The sequence below is a fragment of the Choloepus didactylus genome, chromosome 26, assembly GCF_015220235.1.
Source record: "Choloepus didactylus isolate mChoDid1 chromosome 26, mChoDid1.pri, whole genome shotgun sequence".
Taxonomy (NCBI): Eukaryota; Metazoa; Chordata; class Mammalia; order Pilosa; family Megalonychidae; genus Choloepus; species Choloepus didactylus.
Genome location: NC_051332.1, coordinates 833,678 through 852,938, shown reverse-complemented (window position 1 = coordinate 852,938; position 19,261 = coordinate 833,678). Strand labels below are relative to the sequence as shown.

General features: G+C 50.6%; 1 long non-coding RNA gene across 1 annotated transcript; it reads left to right on the top strand.

Moving 5' to 3' along the window:
* Positions 1-6,795: 6,795 nt before the first annotated feature.
* Positions 6,796-17,310, top strand: LOC119520815. Its single transcript, XR_005214222.1, has 3 exons — positions 6,796-7,576; positions 16,041-16,159; positions 16,914-17,310. It is a non-coding gene; the product is annotated as an uncharacterized LOC119520815 (long non-coding RNA).
* The last annotated feature ends 1,951 nt before the right edge of the window (positions 17,311-19,261 follow it).

The following is a 19,261-nucleotide window of genomic DNA, read 5'->3' as shown; positions in this document are numbered from 1 at the left end:
TGTACTTCCCAGGACAGTGACCTCTTGTTCTGCACAGGTGGACTCTCCTCCGAGCTCTCATCCCCACCCCTGCTTTCTCTGCCTGGAGGACCTTTTCCATCTCCTGTCTCCTGCTACTTTGCCAGTCCTCCTCCAACAAGGCTGATCATACCCTCCTGGCTGTCCCTGCCTCCTGGCCAGTGCCCCCCACACCCGCCCCCTTCTGTCCCTCTTCCACAATGCTGGCCACTGTCCCTGCCACTTTCCAGCTGAGTGATGGTCCTGCTGGCCTGCTCTTGCTGTGGGCCCTGCTTAGGTTGACAGAGCACATCCCAAGATTGGGCATCATGTGTAGTTGGAGGATCCTTCACAAGGATAGCTATCTTCTGCCTCTCTGCCCCCAGCCCCCCCCCCCCCCCCAGGGAAGAATTGGTGGAGTCTGTTTCCCATTCCCGGAGAAGATGATTGAATTAGGAAATCCTCTGATGAAGAGATTCTGCTGTATCATAATAAAAATATCATCAGTATCATCCTGCTGCTTATAAAATGGAGGTGCCACAGTTGGGACTCTTCAAGTGGATCCTGCTGGGAATATGCTTCTCCCACCCCCACCCCCACCCCCTGCACAAGCTGCATGAGCTGCATCTAAGTCCAAGTATTTCTTTAGTCATAGCATTTCTATAAATGTTCTCTTTCTCAGGACTGAGAATTCAGGCCTTGACATTGCAGTCTTGAGGAGATTTGTAGTTGTTTTTGGTAAAATGAGTCATAATCCTTTGTCATTGGTGGTGGTGGTGAGGCTTCTCTGTGGCAGTCCTCTGTGTGCCATGATGAGCATGGCCTCACCAACCCAAGGTGGAAGGGGAGATGCAGGTCACATGGCCAGGAAGTGCTTGCCCTGCGGCGTTGTGTTGTCAGATATCAGCATGTCTACCTTGAAGTGAAGGTGATGGGGTTGGAGGAACTCAGATGAGTTTGGGGGTTGGGGGGACCTTGTTCAGGTGAGCTCTGCCTGTGGGGGGCACTTGGATGAGGCCTTGCCTTGAGGGATACTCAGGTGAGGCCCCACCTATGGGGGACACTCAGGTGAGTCTGCCTGTGTGGGGCACACTCAAGTGCACCCACCCTTGGGCAGCACCTCTGGACTCAGTGAAGTTAGGGTCAGGCTGTGCTGGTATGTCCATCTTTCAGGCCCACCCTGCCATGTACAAGGGTGAGAGGGAGAGCAAGAGAAACCAGGGTATGCAAGGAAGCTTACTTGTGCTCATATGTGAAAGTGAGTGTGTAACTGAGGGTGTGTGAGAGAACAAGGGTGAGAATACCTATGCTTATACATGAAAACAACTAATAGCACCTGGGTCTTATGAGTGAGAGTGTGTGTGCCTGTGTGAGGGAACATGTAAGAGTTTGAGGTGATGTGTGAGAGAACATGTGAGTGTTTGGCATCTGTCAGGCCTCATCAGGAGCTGTCCCTGACAGCGACTCACTCGGGGGAGGTGTAGCATGAAGACCTGTTAGGCCAAGTTGTGCTAGTGGCTGTGGGATAAGAGAAGGCTGCAGGGGTCCCCGGATAGGGGGCAGATCCCTTCACAGCTGGGAAGACCCTGGACCCCACCCATGCATACCCACCGATTTGGGCTGAATCCTCTGTGGGCCCCTCATGAAAACATCAGGGGCAGGAGGGCTTTGCCTGAGCACAGCCTCCCCCTGGCTTCTCCTGTCCCATGTGCTTTTCCTTCTAGAATGTGTCCCTGACAAGGAGGTGCACTAGAGCCATGATGCCCCCCACTGCAGGGACCAGGGAGACATTTTAAGTGCATTTAAGGCTGTTCTGCTCCCAATCACTGTCTGAGCCACAAATCCCTTTTGGCAGCAATAAGCCCCATGTCCCAGTGGATTTTGGGGCTGGTTTTGGCAAGGCCTCAACAGTGAGGCTCCATTCTCTGGGCTGCCACTGATGTGGCCACCCTGCAAGGTGGGTAGGAGGACCATGATGTGCTGGGTGTGCATCAGGCACACAGAGCCATGACAGACATGCAGCCCCATACCCTCTGCACCTGTGGGTGTCACCAGGTGTCTCGGCCCTGCCAGCTGTGCTTGCAGCACCCAGCTGCCACCAGACCCACTCTTTTCTGCTGCCTGGGGCCACAGAATGGATCTGAGCATGAGCAAGAGCTGGGCAGAGGCATTGCCTTTCTTGACCTAAGCTCAGCTCTCACATGGCATCACTCCCCCCCACTCTCAGGGCATAGGGAGAACACAGACCCCCAAACCCCTGATGAAGGATGGTCCAGGACACATGGTAAGGAGAATGGGGGTGGGGGACCGGGGTGCAGACTGGTCTTTGAGAGGTACAGCCTGCTCCTGGGACCCATACCAGGGCCATCCTGATCTGAGAATTTGGGATCCCACCTGGCAGCCCCTCTGACCATTGGATATTGGTGCATGTGGCCATCTTCTGGGGTGGAGGGCAGCCAGATTACAGAGGGAACAGGATGCCTATCTGCCCCCCACCATGGTGTCACATATCCAGGCTCCCCCAGGGCCACTGCCTTAATGGGTCACCGAGTGACCATCTTGTCTTCTTTGGGACCAGAAGCTCAAAGTGCCCTGAGAGACACTGAGCCCTCAGTGATGGCCTGGGAGGATGATAGTGGTGGACAGGTGGACCTGTTCCCAGTGGACATGGAGCACCAGATAGGGCAGCGGCATGCTCCAGGCCCTTGTCTAAGGCCCCATTTGTGGCCGCCCCTGGGCCTGGTTCACTCTGCACCGCAGCTGAGTGTGTGGGTTGAGTGGTCTGGAAAGACCATTTCACACATCCTAGTCCTCTGGCTTTCCATTTATGTGGCATTGAGTAAATGACTGCCTTCTCTTCTGCCTCTGTTTCTGTTCACACAGCTGTGGTTGTGGCTGTACCTCCCACTTGGACAAGGTGAGCCCTGTAGGGTCCATGCTCTGCAGAGCCCTTCTCCCCACTGGGGTGGCAGCTGGGGCAGTGCCCACTCCATGCCCACTTTGGGTGAAGGTTATATGGGCAAGATGTGGCAGGGAAGCCCTCCTGCCCTTCTGCTGGGGCAACTAGCATCAGGGTCCCCACAGCCTTGCCCAGCCCCATGTGACATCCAGCTCACATCCTCCCATTCTGGATCTTCCTGGGGGTGTCAGGAACAAGACTTGGCAGCTTCTCCTGGTTTGGTGCCTTTCATTGTGGTTTACCCCATTTTAGGGGTATGTTGGCATTCTTCCCCGAGTCTGTGCCCATGGCTGTTGACCCTTCTGTTTCCTGAGAGTGAGGTCATGCAGCCTTCTGGCTAGGGCAGCCACAGACTTCCTCCACCAGAAGGCAAGGGGAGGCTCCAGCAAACCCCTTGTGGGAAGTGGCAATAAGCCTGTTGGGGACAGGCCATGTACCTTTCTCCAGGGGGACACAGGGTAAGCTGGACATTTGCCAGGCCAGCTGGGTGAAAAAGGAGCTGCAACCATGGGTAAAAGCTTCCAGCTGCCCTGGGACACAGGCAAACAGGGAACATGCAGTATCCATGCTGGGCATGACCAGAGCATGTGTCCTCCCAGGAGAATGTTCCAGATTGAGAGCGGCCTCCCACTTTCCTACCACCTCACCACTTTGAGGACCCCTATCAGTCCTGCCTGTTCTCTTCACTTGACTCCAGTTGGCATCAGATTGTTTTCCTAAACCCAGATCCATTCCCAGAAGTCCCAGTTCACCATGGGTAGGAGGTGGCCTTGGACAGTGCTCCCCACAAGGGAGCAGGGCCACATTGAAAACACGGTGACAGAGAAGATGATTTGGTCACACACAAAGCTGTACAGCTAATACCTGCTCTGTGTGCTGGTGTTTGTGTGTGTGTGTGTGTGTGTGTGTGTGTGTGTGTGTGTGTGTGTGTGTGTCCATTATATAGAGTATATTTGCAGGGTTTTAATGGGTTTAAACATTTTTTCACTATCTTTTTAAAATTTTTAACTATTTTTTTACACTTTTTACAAAAAAAAATTTGGACCAGGATTCGTTACTTTCAGCATTGCCTATCCTGCTGGTCTGGCTGTGTCATATGAAAACTCTGGTGCTACTTGTTCAGAAGCATTTGTGAACACTGGGCTGGTGCATGGCATGCATGCTCCTCAAGCTTGGGCAATGTAGAATGCTCTTGCAGCTATTTTATGGACCACACCTTCCTCCATTTTATTATTCAAAGCACTTTTTGTGCACTTTTCTCTATTCCAGTAACTGTGTTTTTGCATACTCGGGACTAAAAATGAGAAGATTCTAGGAAGGATGAGATTTGTTTATTAGAGAATTTTCTGGGCCGACTAGGAAGACTCCAATAGAGTGTACACCAGGCTGCTGTTGGAGATGTTGGTCTGGCTGGAGGCCTCTCCTGCAGGCTCAGTGCTAGGTATGGGAGTATGGGGTGAGGAAACACCCCCTTTGTCCTCCCTTCTCATGTCCCCCCATTTCCTGCTATCTTGCTGGGTCTATACTTCTTGCAGGTCACCTACTGGGAGAAGCTTTATCTGGGCCAACCAGCTGGCATGCCCCTGCTGTGTGACCATGCCCTGCAGGAACTTTCTGGGGAGGGGAACACTTTCTGCCAGGGTCTGTAACTCTATAGGGCCTTCTGCTGGCTGCACAAGATGACCAGATCCACATCTAGGAGGACATGGCTTTGTTTACCTTAACCAGAGCTTAGACCAGAGTGCCTGGGAGAAGCTCAGTGTCCACAGTGAATGACAGTCCCCCATGAACCCCAGGCCTCCTTCCACAGGTCCTGGCCTCACATGGGCTCTGGTTACAACTGCCAGGACAGCTGCCTGTGTGTGAGGGCACAGGGTGCAGGGAGGGTGGCTTGCTTCTCTGTCCAGCATGGCAAGGGAGCCAGAACAAGTTTGGGGGCCACAGGTGAACCTTTGGCTTTCTGAGGGAGGTTTTGGAGAAAGTGCCTACATGTTTGGGTGCCCTCAGCCTTCTCTGGTTGAGAGGTATGAGTTAAGAGGAACTGGAAAATCCCTGAAGTTTTGATCTAGCATATGTCCTTAAACTTTCTGGAGGAGCAGCAGTTCCCTGTCAGCAAAAAAGAGGCACTTAGCACCAAGTGGGGTGGTGATGTGGCCCAGAGGAGAGAGGAGCCTCAGCACCTGGTGGAGTCACAGTAGGTTTGGGGCAGGGCAGAGGTCTGCTGTGGGTGTGAATAGCAGGGTGACCTACTGGGAGCACCACACTCTGCCCTGCTGACAACATGCAGGCACCAAATCCATGAGAGTGGGGCAGGGTGGGGGTGGGGGCTGCCTATCATGGGGCACAGACACTGTCCTATCCTGCCTGCCCAGGTGATCAGAGCTCCCAGAAGGGCCTGGCAGGATGGGGTAGGGGACTGGGTGGGCAGGGGTTTGAAGGGGCAGGTCCCCATCCAGAGTATACTGAGCACTCATTCACACATCCTGCTGTTTCCTGAGCAGACTACAGGATGCAGATGGCAGGGAATTTAAGGGACTGGAGTCTTCCTTGTCTGGAGGCCAGAGGGGAATCCACTGTAAGAAAATAAATGCAGGGGCCTGGTGTTAGGAGATCTGATCCATTGTGATCTGACAGGCCCCCGTGTACCAGGCAGGGTCCAGTCAGCAAAAAGAAGCTACTGAGTATAACAATCAGGGAAAGTTTACCATCAGGCATGATTAACACAACAGGGAACCCAGGAAGAGCTCAAGAACACAAGAATAGTGGAAAAAAGCAGCAGCCACTACCCTGAGACCCTCCAAGGAAGGGCCCCCTCTGCAGCTGTGATCCAGGATACTTCATAGGAGGGGGCGTGGGCACAACTCTCTGGGGTGGGGGTGGGGGTCACTGTGGTGCCATGCTGATGGGACTTGCTGGAAGTTGCTGGTGCCCTAGGGAAGTCTGCTCATGTGCTGAGTTTCAGCAGAGATGCTCCAAGACAAAAACCCTGGGGCAGCAGGGCTGCCTCTGGAGGGGCAGTTGTGCCCAATTTTAAATGACAGTTATGGAACCAAGGCAGGATTCTTGCAAGTGAAGCATGGATTGGTGTCAGATTTAGAGCACACACATGGAGAAGATATGAAAGAAAACCCAAACACCATGCCCTCAGCATCCTTTCCTCTACCCTGGGGCAGGGATGAATGTCTCTGTGCAAAGTTGTCAGCAAAGCCTCTGGTTTTGTATGCTGCCTTTTTTCCCAGAAGATGACATAATTAAATGTCAAAACACCTGTTACGACTTTTTTTGTAATCCGAAAAAAAATAACAAAACACAGAAAAACTTATATGCCTTTCTCCAGCTGCCACTAATTTTGTGGTTCTGAACTGAGGCCCATGTGGTCAACCATGGGTGGCACTGACACTAACTCCCCCCTCCCTGAGGAGGGGTCCACAGTGTGCTCACATTCTCTATACTGTTTCTTGAGAATGGATTCCAGTTTGGGGGGCCCCAGTTGAAGGGGTGACAGGGTTCTGCCCAACCCTCCCCAGAAACCAAGTCAGGGCAGTGCCTGGCCTGAAGTAAGCTAATCAAGCCATCATCCTCCCATTTTACATGAGGAAACCAAGGCACAGAGAGACCAAATTAGCAGGCTTAGTACATCCAGCCAGGAGGTGGTAGAGCAGGGATGAAAACCCAAGCAGCCATGAAATACCTGTGCACCAACTTCATCCAATAGTATACCCCATCTCACCCCCAGTTCGTTTTCTAGTGTTAGCATGGCACTGACTTAATTTTCTCCTTTTTGCCCTTCTCACATTTGTGAAAATGAACACATATTGCTTCCATAATTTCAAGTAATTTCTAGCATTATTTTTTCAAAACCACCAAATGCCCAAGTTGGATCTTTGGGCCTGTAGCCAAGAGAGGGAGGACAAGAGGAAGTGGTTCAATTTTTGTCTTCACCTCAGGACCCTCCCCCTCTTTACAGGAGCCCAGCCCAGTGGGGATGCAGTTCCCTTCCAGCTGCCAAAGTCACTGGTCCCCAAGAGCTTGAGGGGGCAAAGGCCTTGGACACCGAGCTCTGGGTTACCAGAGACACCCCCCCCAGGTGGTCTCTGCTCATGGGTCCTGTTGAGGGTAGGCTTGGTGGTCCCTGGGAGCCCGGCCAGGAGCAGGTGTGCTGGAAGGCTTCCTGGGTCCAGCTCTTCCTATAGTGGGGATGGCCACACACCTGTGAGGCCCAGGAGGCGGTGGTACACAGGGTTTCCTGTGCGGACCCAGCCCTGTCCTTTGCTAAGCCGCACCGCCACCCTGGTGCTGCTGCTCCCGGTGGGCCCCGGGGAAAGGAAGCCGGCCTGAGATTCCCACATCAGGCCGGCATTTCCGCTCTTCTCCTCCTGGGTGAGAGTGTGTCTTTCTGCTGCACCCCAGACAGCCTGGGGGTGAGCACTCACTGGGGGCTGGACCGTGAGCAGCGCGAGAAGTAGGAGCTGGTGGCGCGTGTGCAGTGCCGGCTGGTGCGCGCGAGGAGGAGGTGATGGTTCCCTTCTCCGTGACCATATACAACGAGGACGACTTGCCGCCCACCCTCCCCAAGGCAAGGAAACCGCTAGCGTCATGGTGGAGTTCAAATGGAAAGAGGTGCTTGTCCTTTCATGCATGCGTGCATTTGGGTGGCCGTCTCTCTGTCCTTCGTGTAGTCCTCCTTTGTTAAGGTGTCCTCTGGCCTGCCAAATGTGTTTATTCGCCCGTTGGTTGGTGTGTCTTTCTCTCGGGGGCGGGGCTGCCTCCTGGTAAGGGAGGAGAGGCGGAGGCTAAAGCTCTGCAGGCACACAGCCAGCCCTTGACTACGGGGACTGGAGTTCCGCTGGGATTTGAACGTCCCCCTGTGTGAGATCTGTGCTGGGGGCTGTGGGTGCCGGGATGGGGCCTCCGAGCCACCGTCCTCGGCACTCAGGGGCGCCCGCGGGCAGGAAGTGCGTCCTGGGGCTGGGAGCGGGGCTGACGCAGCGCCTGGCACTTTGTGGTTGGCCCCTTTGGGCCCAGAGAACCTGAGGCTGCTGGGGGTCACGTGGGGATGGGATAGAGGCGGGTGGGGCTCAGACCCGACTCTCTGGGGTGGGCTGCAGCAGGTTTCCACCTGGACGCTGAGGGCGCCCCCCTTGCCCCCTCCTTGTCCCTCTGGCCCCTCAAGGTGAAGTGTGACTGCCACCTGCCGGCCGCAGGGCGTCCTGCAGCCACACCCACTTGGCTCTGAGGGTGGGGAGGGTGGGGAACCCATACCCTCTCTGCGAGACATTTGGCTGCCTCTCTGGGTACCCTGTGGGCAGGATTGGTGGAAGTGGAGGGAGCGAGGAAAGCCTGTCTTATGGGACAAGGCCATGGGAGCCTGGAATGGCTGCCTTAGGACTGACACTGGTGACACAGAGTAGTGCTGTCTCCCTGAGCCTTCCTCCCGACACCTTCCCACCTGGTATAGAAATATGCTTTGAGGACATTCTGGTACATGCCCGGGCCTGAGTCCCAGAACTGCCATCTCTTGCTCTATAATCTTGTGCCTACCCATCAGCCACCCTAAGACCCCATTTTCTGAACTCTTGGGCAAAATGGGAATGACTGTTTCATTCTATGAGGCAATCCTTCCTGCCATCCCTGGCCAGCACTGTTCTCTTGAAGAGCACTGTGGTGGCCACTCTGTGAGTCTTTCATGCAGACATGGTTCCAGTGTCCAGGGTGCTCCTGCAGAGGTACACCAACTCAATGCTGTCTAGGGATCCCTGGGCCCACCAGTCCTTCTGCATGAAGCATGTGCCCAATAAGACCCTGACCCAGCCAATGGCAGCTTTGTGCAGGCCATGGTGCAAGACTACAGTAAGTGACCAGCCAATGCCAGGCAGTGACAGCACCTGGCCCCATGCCCACCAGCAGCTAGCAACCAAGGCCTCCCCTTCTCTCCTTGCTCCTGGGCTTTCCTGGGGTCACCTTTCAAATGCTCCACTCACACTTGGAGCCCTGTTTTGGGGGTTGCTTCTGGGGGATTCTCAGACAGGCAAGAACCTCAACCTCACTTTGCTGACCTGATCCTGTTCATTTCTCAGCCACCCCATCCCCCCACCCATGGTGGACCCTATCCCTGCCCCAGCACTGTGTACATGGTGGGTACAACTGTGTAGCTTAGTCTCAGCTAAACTAGCACACAGGTAGGGCACATAGCTGGTAAGAGAAACATGTGAGTTCCTGGGGTACACCAGCTGCTGCTGCAGTGGAGTGGATCTCTGTCTTTTTCTGTTGAGTACATAGTTCTGACCTACCCCCCCAACCCACCCCAACCCTCTACACATCCTGCAGCAGGGGGAAGCACATGTGTGTGCAGGCATGTGTGCTGTGGGAGGAGGCTTCCAGGGGGCATGGGGAGTTGTGCAGGCCCAGGATGCTCAGTAACCATCTGTGCCAACCACACTTGCACCCCCAGGGCTTGTCCTCATCCAGAGCCTGCACATCTCAGAGAGCTCTGCCCTGCAACTGGCTGTGCTTGTCAACAAATGAGACTTTCAGGGCCCAGGGGATGGCATCGTCTTCCTGTACTTCTACATGGCCATGTTGCCCCTCAGCTGAGCTTCCCTGGCACCTATGCCTTTGCCATGAGCAGGAGAACCTGTCACTTTGCCCAAGTAAGGCCCTGGCTGCTACTTATCTGGGTGGGGACAGTTAGGGATACCCCTGGCTGTGTGCCACATGGCCTTTGTTTAACACATTGCTAGTAGGGCTGGTATAGATGATGTCCCCTCCCTGGCCTAGCCAGCCCTTGGAGCTGGCCTAGATTGACACTGAGCAGTGCCACCTAAACTCCAGAGGGCTGCTCACAGTCCAGACACAGGGATGAATGGTAGGGCACAGGACCACAGGGCTTGGGTGGGGGCTGCAGGGCTGGTTCTGGGACTGGCAAGGGCTCAGGGGGCAGTATGGCAGGGACATAGTGCTGCTGGTGCTCAGAGCTGGTGGGACAGGATGCAGGACCAACAGAGGGGATGCAGGGCCAGTGAGGCATGGAGGGAGTCCAGGAGGCCAGGAAGGAGTAGCAACAGGCTGGGCTAGTATTCTCTTAGGGCCCCTCTGTTTTGCCCTCTGAATAATTTGTATTGTTTTTAAATTTCTATCATATTTTTTATTGCAGAATGTAACATATATACTTAAAAGTGATAACTTTCCAAGTGCAATTTAACAAGAAGTTAGAGAACAAATTTCAAAAAATATTATAGGTTACAATTCCACAGTTTCAGTTATTTCCTTATTATGAAATGTAACATATATACAAAAATATACTATCTTCCAAAGCATGATTTAACTAGTAGATATATAGGAAATTTTGAAAGTTATTACATGTTATAGTATCATAGTTTCAGTCATTTCCTTATTGTGAAATATAGCATATATACAAAAAGTTATAGCTTTCAAATTACAACTTAACAAGTAGCTATATAACAAATTTCAAAGGATATTCTGGGTTACAGTTCCACCATTTTAGTTTTTTCCTTCTGACTATTCTAATACCTTAGCAACTAAGGAAAAGAAAATTATATAAATATCTAGTATTCATAATCCTTTGTTAAATTCCATCTTTCTGTTGCTACCCCTTCCTCCAGTTTAATCACTTTCCTGATCATCAGGGATGTCTAGGCAGTGACCATCCTAACCTGTTCATATTGAAAAGGGGTGTCAAATTTATGAGCAAAGGGGATGTATCTATTTGACGTTTTCAAGGGGCTATTGCCTCTGGATTTCAGAACTTAGCTGGCATAGGGGCACTCTGAAGGATTTAAGTTTCTGATGAATAAACTTAGTGATTGAAACTTATAGAATATGGTATTCCTATTTATAGTCCCTATTATGCAATGTGTAGATTTTTCTCATGTACCCTTCTGTCATCAACTCTCTATACCAGTGTCATACTTTAGAAGTATATCATTCAAGCACCTATCTGTATTTGTGGTGCTGATCTGTGGGACACATGCCTTTAAACAACCACTTTCATTCCTATTCACCTTCAAGACAACTCTGATGCTTATAATCCCATTAACAATTGTCACCCCTATCCATTACTACCCCTTTGAATTCACCATCATCAACATATCTGAACATATTTGACTATCATTTCTCCTCACTAGGTCCCCAATATTCTACCGTTGTATATAAGACATTGATTTTATATTGTTCAGATAGTTCATATAAGTGGTAACATACAATATCTATCCTTCTGCATCTGAGTTATTTCACTCAGAATTATATCTTCAAGGTGTATCCATGTTGCCATATGTTTCAAGGCCTTTTTCTTCTTACTGCTACATAGTATTCCATTGTATGTATATACCACATTTTTCTTATCCACTCTTCATTTGAAGGCGATGTGGGTTGTTTCCATCTCTTGGCAATTGTGAATAATGCTGCTGTGAATGTTGTACAAATATCTGTTCATGTCACTGCTTTCATATGTGGTTATATACTGAGAAGTGTAATTGCTGGATCATAGGTTTTCTAGTTTGCTAATGCTTCCAGAATGCAAAACACCAGAGATGGACTAGCTTTTATAAAATGGGGTTTATTTGGTTACACAGTTATAGTCTTAAGGCCATAAGGTGTCCAAGGTAACACATCAGTGATCAGGTACCTTCACTGGGGGATGGCCAATGGTGTCTGGAAAACCTCTGTTAGCTGGGAAGGCATGTGGCTGGCATCTGCTCCAAAGTTATGGTTTCAAAATGGCTCTGTCCCAAGATGTTTCTCTCTAGGCTGCAGTTTCTCAAAAATATCACTCTTAGTTGCACTTGGGGTATTTGTCCCCTCTCAGCATCTTGGGAGCAAAAGTCTGCTTTCAATGGCTGTTTCTCATCTGCAGCTTCTGTGCTTTCTTCAAGTGTCCCTCTTGGCTGTAGATCCTCTTCAAAACATCACACAGCTGCATTGAGTTCCTTCTGTTATGTCAGCTCATTTATATGGCTGAACTGATCAACTTAGATCCACCCTGAATGGGCAGAGCAACACCTCCTTGGAAATTATCCAGTGAGAGTCATCACCCACAGCTGGGTGGGGCACATTCCAAAGAAACACTCAAAGAACTACAATCTAATCAACACTGATAACATCTGCCCACACAAGATTACATCAAAGATAATGGCATTTGGGGGACACAATATATTCAAACTGGCACAATAAGGTAATTCAATATCTAGTGTTCTGAGAAATTGCCAAACTTTCTTCCATAGTGGTTGTACCATTATACAGTCCCACCAGCAATGAATAAGGGTTCCAATTTTTCCACATCTCCTCCAGCATTTGTAGTTTCTTGTTTGTTGGATGACAGCCATTATTATTGGTGTGAGATTATATCTCATTGTGGTCTTGATTCGCATCTCCTTAATAGCTAGTGAAGATTATCATTTTTCATGTGATTTTTAGCCATTTTATTTCCTTTTTGGAGAAATGTCTCTTCATATCTTTTGCCTGCCCATTTTATAGTTAGGCTGTTTGTACTATTGTCATAGAGTTTTAGAATTTTTTGTATATGTAAGATATTAGTCTCTTATCAGACACCTGGTTTCCAAATATTTTCTCCCATTGAAGTGGCTGTCTTTTCATCTTTTTAACAAATTCTTTTGAGAACAGACTTTTGTATTTTTAAAACTTGTTTTGTACTCATCAAAAGCTGTGCCCAGTGAACCTACATATCCTTACCTGAAAGAGATAAAGTGTGAAAGGGTTTTCCAGAAGTTGGGACTCACATGACTCCATTTGTGCAAACAATTCTTCATTGATGTTAATTTGCAAACATGTAAGCACAGAAAGCAGTGAATAGTGGATTGCTCTGGAGAAAAAGGCAGGGAGGTTTCCATTTTTCACCTTCTGCAAATATATTTGCTGAATTTGATATTGCATTTATCATTGAAAATAGTGAATAAAAATATATAAAGTAGAAATAAAAGTTTGTTCTGGAAGAGGAAAATTAGGATTACCTCCTCCCCATGTGAGTCTGCATTTAGCACTTTGGTGCATTCCTTTCTAGAATTTTTTCTTAAGCATTTTCTTAAAGTTTAGTTGCAACCACAATGTGCCAATGATTTAATACCCTGCTCTCTCCCAATCCCACAGCACTTGGATGGATTTTCCTCTGTATGTCATATTTAATGATTGTATCTTATTGTCCCATTGTCCACTCCTAGCAGCCACCCACACCCCACATACAAGGGACCCCACCCTTGGACATATGCAAACCCTCTTACCTGCTCTCCACCCCCTGACTTTCTGTGAAGTTCCAGGCATCTCTGGAGCAGAGGGATTCAAGGATTGTGGCAGGTACCTGACAGGGAAACCTGGGGGCAGAGAACACAGGGGTCTGAGGTTCCTGTCTCTGAGGAGGTGTTGCTGGAAATAACCAGAAGACAGAGCCTGAGGCTCTCTCCCTGTTCCCCAGTTTTATTTTAATTGTAAATTAAAGACAATGGCCTTAGGCAATTCTGGGGCTCCCGTGGGAAAGTGGAGGTGCATGCTTTGTAAGTGGAAAAGTGTAATCCAGCACAGATATGGAGGGACTGGCTCTGCCTTCATGGGTAGGGTGTGCACAGGGCTGAGTAAGGACACAGCCTGGACCCACCAGAGCTCTTGGTTGCAAGCCACTACAGCCTTAGCCCAGAGTGACAGAAGAGGAAGGCAAGTTCTCAGACTTGTGAACAAAACTGCTTGTCCCAGTGCCCTCAAGAGAAAAGACTCCTCCTTCCCAGGGGTTCCAGGCAGAATCCCCAGGAGGCCAGGATATACTCAGATGGGCCATACTGGGTGACCCTGTGTGGATCTACATGAACCCTGGGGAAGGAGGAAAACTGGGGTGGCCAGAAGAGGGAGGAAGGATGCTGGGCTGGAAGTGCTGTGTCTCTGGAGCACCCCAGGGCCAGGGAGGCCTTTGCAGTCCTTCAAGTCCTGTCCCATTGGTCTTGGAGCCATCAACTTGGGACACTTGTGTCCCAGAGCCCCCTGCTCAGAGCTCCTCAGAAAGCCAGTTGTGCTGCTGCAGGCCCCCTTGGCCAAGCACCCCCAGTCATGCCAAGGCTGTGTGAGGGGTGGAAGAGTGGACTGGTTCTGGTGCACCTACAAAGGACTCCTTGGTGCTCTCCATGAGGGCACAACCTGAGATACAGAGAGATGATGTGAGCTCAGCCTGTGGGGCCCGGGGTTGCATGCCAAGGCTGTCAGATTCTACATCTCAGTCCTAGGCTCCAAACTGCAGGCTTCTCCCCCTCCAGTCCCTGTGGGGGGGGAAATTCTGAAGCCAGAAGCAGTGGTGGGGTGGGAAGACCCTGAATACCACACCAGGCTGCTCCTCAGACTGGCCTAACCATCCTGCCTCAGGCCTTTACACTTGTCATTTCCTCTCCAGGGAGCTTCTTTGCCCAGAACTGGCTTGTTTCTGAATTTTGTTCAGGTCTAGACAGCCTTCCCTGGCCACCTTGTCTAAAGTCTTCCCACCTATTGCTCTCTCCCCATTGCCTGACAGGGTTGTATATTGGCAGATTTGTGTGTTTTCACAGGTAGGGGTTCCACTGGCCCCTGAGATGTGAGTTCCAGGAGCACAGGGACCTGCTCTGCTCCATTGCTGCTAAACACCCAGCTGCTGAAACAGTGCCCAGAACTTGGGAGTGTGTGGTCACCTTTCATGGCTTGAAGGAGTGAGTGGGTGAACTGGTGCCTCCCTGGAGGGCCTGCCCAGGCCTTTACCTGCCACCAAATCCCAATGCATATTTCCCCCTCTGTCCCCTACTCCCCCATGTGATGGAGTCATCTGGCTCACAGGAGCAGGATGAAAGGGGACTGAGTGCATCTGGGCCAGCCCAGGGACCCACAGGCCAAGGTTGGCTCATGTATAAAATGGGCAGAGGCCTGGGTGTGCTGGTTCAGAGGGGATGGGAGGGCAGGGGAGAATTTGGGGGCAGGGGCCATTCACTGGCAGGGTTGGGGACTGTTGTGGGACAGTCCAGCATCCCCTGCCAATGCACAGCTCAGGCATCCATTGTGTCCACCCCCATGCCCCACTTATATTGGAATGGTCTGTGTGGAGAACTGCAAGAAGCTCAGTGGTGCCCATGTGCAGTATAGGCTGCAGCCCTATAGCAACAAATGCAGGGCCCTTGGCATGGCCACCTCTGCTGAGGATAACTCAGAGTCCCTGTTTGTGAATGACATGGATGTTCTGCAATAGCCCAAGTATACTGAGCTCTATTACATACTGAAGGCCACTGCCCAGCAGACCCATAGGCAGGCCCAGCTGTTTATCTTGGCTGAGGGGACATGTGAGTGTCCAGCCCTGTTCCTGCCACTGCCATGGCATGAGGGAGGATGGGGCCCTGGTGGAAAATCTGGGTGCCCAGAACCTGGAGCCTGTCCCTGCACCCCTGGTCTCTCCATGCAGTAGAGGCTCCAGTAGAGTCAGCGAGGCCAGGGCATGGGGATGCCCCTGGCTTGGCCACTGTGGATGGTGTCCTGAACATCCCTGAGCCACAGCCTCCTTCCCTGTAAAATCAGAAGAGTGCACAAAAACTTCACCCCAAGTTACTGGAGAGGAGCCAGTTGCCACTTGGTGCTGCCACCCACAACACCTTTGATAAATCCTATGCATGCACTGGCTTCAGGGTTGCCAGAGAAAACACAGATGCATGTTTTATTTGCATTCCAGATAAACAACAAATAGGTTTTGGTTTGAGCCTTTCCCATATGATATTTGCAGACTCTTGGAAGACAGTTCCAAGTAGGCCTCATGCCATATGTGGGGTATACTGATAACCTAAAATTGGTCCTGGTTTGTCCAAAATTCACATTTAACTGGGACTCAAAGGTTGGTTTGCAGAGTCTGGCTGCCTTCCCTGGCTCCCTGTCCCCATGCCCTTCATCCTGCAGTAGCTGACCTAGCCACTGTCCATCCTGGAGCTGTTCACTCTCTCCCACTGGGCCAGCTTGGGCTTGAACAGTGGGACAGCTCTGTCAGGGTCCTCCCCCATCTGTGGGTGCTAGCTGGAACTGGCCTTAGGTGGGCCCTGTGACCATCCTTGTCCACCACCTGCAGACGTGGCTGAGGAGGCTGGATTCCCCGTCCTGTGCCATCAGCAAGCAGCATGAATGTAAGAAGTGTGGCAGCCTGGGCTCTCCAATTGGCCAGTATGAACAGACAGGGTGATGGCAAAGGTATGGCCTCCACAGAAGGCTGGGGACACTGAGAGGCTGGGACAGTGGCTGAGTGGGGGTAGTTTGCCAAGCAGGGAGCTGTATTCCTTGGAGGCATTGATGGGGCAGGCCCCCTGGCTTCTGAGTGGAGGTTGTTTGCCAACTGAGGAGCTGTACTCCTTGAAGGCAGTGATGGGGTGGCCCCCCCTGGCCTCTGGAATGAACCTTCCCTGCTCTGTGTCCCCTCCCTATTACCTGTTTCTTTGGGGATCTCATGACACCTGGAGAGGGTTGGCAGGGTGCAGGCAGCTCATTTGGACCATGGCCAGCTGCCTGGATGGTGCCTCCTCCTGGGACTGGAGGTGCCTTGGGCCACCACTTGAGGCTTGGGAAAAACTGGGCCAGAGTTGGGAGGAAGGAGGAACAGAAAGGATTTTCCCAGGAATGTGGCCCAGGCCAGAGGAGGCTGCTCCTTGTGCATTGGCCAGTGGCTGGCTAAGAGCACCTGCCACTTCAAGGGTTCCACATGCTGAGTGGCCTTGATAGGGGCCTGGCCTTGTCCAGCCTTGATGTATCATCTCCTTGAAGTGAGAAGTGAGATGGGGCCTTGACCAGGACTGTGGGACCTTCTGCTGCTCCCCAAGTGCTCAGACCAATTTTCTCTGCCCAGGCATCAGCATGCCCCTCCTTAGAGGGGTGCTTCAGGGTAGGGTGGCTGGTGGGAGTAGTACCTGGAATGTTCTGGGAGGGGGTGACTACCTGCTATATGCCATAGGAATCACCAAGAACTTCTCCACCTGTTCCTTGATGACCGAGACCTGCCCTTATAGGCACTGTGATGCCGTGGAGAAGAGGGCCATGCACATCTGTCCCCAAGACTGCCTCCAAAAGCCCTGCTTCAGCCAGGGTTAGTGCCATGGGGAGCTCCCCATGCCCCTCACCCTCTTCCAAGTTGGTCTCCAACCTCTGTATTATATGTTGACTTCTTCCTAAGATTCCAGTGTGAATAAAAGTTTTTCCCCACCCTCTCATCAGTGCACTGTCCTGGCACCAAATGGGGTGCTGCTCTCCCACCCTGCAGGCATGCCTTCTCTCCCTGCTACCCCTTCTTGAATTCTGGAAAGTACTTGTTCCCGGTGTTTTCTGGGACCCCAGAAGGCCACATGTGTCCTGTGCAGTCTGTGTTGTCTGGTTGGGGGTTGGGCTTGGGAGGGTTGCGGTTGGGCCTCCTGTCCCTGGGACTTGGGCTTCCGTGCTCACTGCCTGTTCTGGGCCCATGGGAGTGGGCATCAGTAGGGGAAGTGGTTCCCCAAGCTCCATGGGTACCATCTTCAGTGCGGTGAATGGTGGATACATGATGTCTTCAGGCCAGGAGACTGAGGTGGATGTGCCTGGCTCTCCAGAGGGCAGCAAAATCATTGGGAATCATGAGCCAGGGGAGTTCTGGGGTATTAAAGCTGGCCTCAGCATCTGCAACTGCTTCCCTGAGGAGAATTGCTTGTGTGAGCCAGAAGACAGCCAGGGTGAGTGGAGGCTGGGGGTGTGGGCCATGAGTTGCCACACAGAGATCCCCATGTCTTCCCACACCCCAGGGAGGATGTACTTATTAAATACAGAAATAAGAATAAGCTCTGTGAAATTGCAAAAATGTCTACTTGGTAAGTGTGAATGAATGTAGCTTTTTTGTTCTTGGTAAGGATGAGAAACCTACTGTCTTTAAGCCTGACCCAGTGATGGTTTCTTAGACCATGACTAATCATTCCATTATCTATTCCTGAGTTAAAAAGCATCCATATTTATCAGTCCCCTCAGACAGAATTTTCCTATGTATATATGTTGTTAAGTATTATCCATTACAGAGTATTACATAGCAATCTGTTATTAAAATTTGTAAAACATTTATAAAAGTTTATTTAGCTGTACCGCACAGATTTGTTTCTGTAGTCAAGGTGACTAAAAAAACTTGATTTATATAAATAAAATAATGTATCATGAAATGTGTTACTTTATTCTCTCTTTATAAACTTCCTAGTTGAAAACATCAGGTTTTCACATGGCAACACAAAGCAAAATAGCACAAATCTATTACAGGAGCCACCAAGGAATTAATAATCATAGAATGCAGGGCAAGATGGCAGAGTGGTGAGGTGCCAGTTTTAATTACTCCTCTGGGGCAGCTGGTAGATAGCCAGGAACTGTGTGGAACAGACACCTCAGGGAAATCTGTGATCAGTCATGTGTAATAAAAGTCTGGAATGGGTGGAGCAGCAGAGATCCCAGTGAAATTTTTAAGTTTTCCTGGCCATGGGGCTAATGTTCTTTCCCACTAGACACAGCAGACTCTCTTATAGCTGGTTTCCCAAAGGAAGAGGAAGCTGTCTGTGTTGGGAATCACCTGGAGGAAGGCTCAACCTAGCCCCAGTGGCAGAATTGATTAAAAAAATTCAGGCTGTTTAATAAAAACTCCAACCAAAGCTAGGCAGGGACAAGACACTAGAGTAGAGAATCCAAGTGCAATCAGCCTGGTGGAGAGGAGACAGGGCTAGGGAAAACAGCAAAAAGAGAGACTTTTGGATTTGGGGGTGTTCAGAATACAGAGAAGGGCACATATGCAAATCCTGGAAGCTGGAGCCTTTCTTTGAAAAGTCAGTTTTTCTGGTTTCTTGTTTCCTCTTCTCTTGCTCTCCAACTCCTTATCTTTTTGCATTTCAATAGCCCATCAGAGCTTCTATGTGAACCAGGACCCCCTGCAAAGGATGAACTGAAGTTGTCTCAGAGGACTTATCTTTAAATAGTCCATACTGTGAAAAACTCAGGGCCTGGGGAAAGGCCTCTCTTTTACTTTCTTTTCTCCTTTTTTCAGATTCTTCTTTCTTTTCTGTTGTTTTTTTTTGAAACAACATTTCTAAGTAGCCCATTGTAGAAAGCCTCAAAGGTTTGTATTTGGCCAGTGGACCCAGGAAAGAGTGGAACTCTGAGAGACAAAGCAATGAGTCTAGTGGGGGAGACAATTCCCTAAAGGGCATAACTTCCCAAAGAAAAGGGAAGGGCAGAGCATGGCTCAGATGGCCATACCTCCTTCAGATAAGCAGTGCCTAGAAAACAGAAACCAACTTGAGTCAG